Raw genomic sequence first — 3262 nt, 5'->3', positions numbered from 1 at the left:
TCCCTTCCCCACATACCCACTCTCTCACATCCTTTATCACCCATCATTATCACTCCTCTCTCTTACCTTATTTCTTTATTATTTTCTCACTCCTTTATTTATTATAATCTCTTACACCCAATCATTACACTTATACCCATACAAACCAAGATTCTAATTTTCTTAAAAACCACACCAGATTCTAAATGGATACATCAAAAAGAAATGGAGGGAGTAGGATTTAGTTTGGTTAGACTTCTTTATTCTTTTATCCTTAGGATTAGGAAGTAGTTTTGTCTTTTACTGAAGTGTTAAGTGTCATTTCTTTTCTTTATTTCTTTCTTTTTGTTCCTTTTCTCTTTGTGTTTGTCCGTGATCCTTTATTGCAGGTAATGAGTGATTTCGTTGAAGTTGGAGATTTAACCCAGCCAACTCCACGCAACGCTGCAGGTAGCAGCCACAAGCCACAGACCTACGGTGCTATCGTGAGCAGATGCTTCTTGTCACTGGAAGGCTGTGACCACACCCGTGGTATTTAAAGACGAAAAAAAAGGGAGAGAAGAAAAGATTGCTATACAGCAAACCCTCCATTGTCTTACCGTGGCATAAAATCCCAACCCACGGCTTGACCGCAATTCACCGGCATTATCATTTAAAAAGGAGTATAATTGAATTTTGTGAGGAGCATAACACTATCAAGGAAGACATCTCATCTATGTTGCACTCTTGAAGAACTTAAACACTTGGATGAAGTCACAAGGGTTTCCAAATCCTTCACTTTCCCCTCCTCAGTGAGGCTTTGTGAGTACCTTTCCCCTTTTACTTACGTTTATGTTTACTTTTGCACTGCGGACATTGCAACATTTAAGTGTGAGGGAGGGTACCAATATGTACATATTAGTTTTTTTGTTTTTATTTTTATTATTTTATTTGTTAGTTTTTTTAGAGTCTTAGAGTCTAGGTATAGTGATCATTCCAAACCGATTCATGAAGAAAGTAAGTAAATTTAAAAGAAAAAAATGATTTTCTATGTTTTTGTCTTGAGTTGATTGACATTGATATGAGTAATTCGGTAAGATGAATAAATCCTTTCTTGGCAATGGTTTGTGGTAAGAATTATCTTCCGGGCCCCAACTCGACTGATGCATGTATCTTGAGTAACTAGTGAGATCTTTGAGCCATATAGACTGACACATTCAAATCAGTCTCCATTTTTCATATGTGATTAGATATTTTTCCTCTTTTGTGGTACGATTCTTGGACTTGCCTTGGTACTATTCGAGACTTTGTCATACACGTGCGGGGGGATGACTGAAGATTTCTTTAGTTAGCTAGAGCTTCAGATTTTAGGAATAGGTTTGTTCAGATCATGCAATTTTTTTTGTTTTTTTTTTGTTTTACATTCTCCCCTAGGATGAACCATGTTGAGATTTAATCCCATTTCTTGACGCCCTACATTATATGCCTTAGAGCCTTTCGTAGGTTTTGTTTGGGTTTTTGCGGAGTAGTGCTACTACTGTGTATGATTTATATGGAGGTATGGAGATTGTGATATGAAAGAAATTTTTTTTAATTTGTTGCTCAAATAAAGTTCTATTTTATTGAAAAAAAAAAGTTCGAGAAATAAATCATTTCAGTTTCTCGAAGCAAAAAAAAAAAAAAAAAAAAAAGGACAAAAGAGAAAAGAAAAAAAAAATTGTCGTGAATAAATAAAGGGTCGTTTTGGTTGTTTAGAAGGAAGAAGGGAGGAGATTGAACCTAAAATTTGGAAATTGTAGTGTTGATCGGAGTATAATTTATTTTCCTTGTTAGGAAATGAGCACCACATTCCCAAATGACGTCGTCTTACCCGACTACATAGGGTCGACGTGCTTGAACGATAAATAGGTTGAGTGATAATTCTACTACCTTTTAAACACATGAGAGACATTATTTGTTTTCTTTTGCACAACTAAAGTGAGAAGTTACATGCATATGACTGAGTTAGGGGAAGGAAGCGGTAAGACTGGCTGGCCATAGAAGGGTGTCATCAATTTACTGTTTTATTTGATGTTCGTTGATTTGTGACACTAAACATAGTTCTTGAAAGAAATTATTTCATATTTTCAAAATTGTTACTTGATTTCATTTATTTGTTTGGATTTTCACTATTTGGCTTTGTAGGTATGCCTTATGAAAACCTTCACGAGACCTTACTCGTCCACTAGGGTAGCTTAGGGGTTTAAAGGGCTTGCTGCACATGCTAAGTGCAATCGTGATTCCTACGACAGTGAGTTAGGATTTTACTGCTTATTAGTGTAGTTTTTATTTTTGTTTACTCGAGGACGAGCAAAGGTTAAGTGTGGGGGAATTTGATAACTCAATAATATACGCACTTTATGTGCCATATTAGTCCATTGCTTGTCATATTTCTTTCATATTTTAATCTTAAAGTTCTAATATTCGTTATTTTCGATGTTTCTCTCCTCGTGTTTGTTTTCTTTTGTTTTGTAGGGAGTAGCTCAAGTTGGTAGACCTCAGAGAAGATGTTGGTAGAATGAGTACGAATGTACGATGTCTAGGAGCCACCCACGTTTACAAGGTGTTTACATTGTGATACAAACAAGAGTTCAAGACAAATACAAGATCACCGGGTAGCCAATACCACGGCGTACCCGTGGCCTACTTTACATCCCACACCCGAGCCATGGCACTCTTCTTTCGATCCCGTATTAAACGTTTAATGAGATAATTACTAGAGTTTAATAGTTAGTATACTTATTATTATGTTTAGGTATAAATACAAGTAGTATAGAAGACCTAAAACTTCTTCGGTGACATTAGATTGAGACGCAGCATACGCAGCGACGAGAGTTTTGGAATGCGCTTCTTTTGTTCGTTGCTTTTGGCTAAATTACGTGAGTTGACTTTAATTTTCTTCTTGATTTATGAAATAAGAGTATCATTCAAGTTTAAATTAATAACAAGTTTATTGCTTTTGTTTTGTTTTGTTAATAGTTCATTAGTTATGTTCTCCTTTTTCTATTATTTTGTTTGTTTAATTAATATTAATATGTGTGAGTAGATTTATAATCTAGGGTTAAGTAAACCCTAGTCATGATTGATGTATGATTTATTCCTTTAAATCCCCAACTTAAGTGTTTAATTGTTCTTGCTTAATTGATTGTACAACATTCAATACTAGATTAGGGATGATTAGTATTGTTATTATTCCATTGTTTTAATCGTAACGAGAGTTAGGTTTTGACGGATTTGGATATTTCATTTAAGGACATGAATTTCT

The 3262-nt window shown here is 34.9% G+C and overlaps 1 long non-coding RNA gene across 1 annotated transcript; it reads left to right on the top strand.

The window, feature by feature from the left end:
- Window positions 1-251: 251 nt before the first annotated feature.
- Window positions 252-2957, top strand: LOC130470308 (uncharacterized). Its single transcript, XR_008930384.1, has 2 exons — window positions 252-780; window positions 2473-2957. It is a non-coding gene; the product is annotated as an uncharacterized lncRNA (long non-coding RNA).
- Window positions 2958-3262: the final 305 nt, after the last annotated feature.

The sequence above is a fragment of the Spinacia oleracea genome, chromosome 3 (genome assembly GCF_020520425.1).
Source record: "Spinacia oleracea cultivar Varoflay chromosome 3, BTI_SOV_V1, whole genome shotgun sequence".
Taxonomy (NCBI): domain Eukaryota; kingdom Viridiplantae; phylum Streptophyta; class Magnoliopsida; order Caryophyllales; family Amaranthaceae; genus Spinacia; species Spinacia oleracea.
The sequence above is the reverse complement of the archived record's forward strand: the minus strand, read 5'-3'. Positions and strand labels throughout refer to the sequence as shown.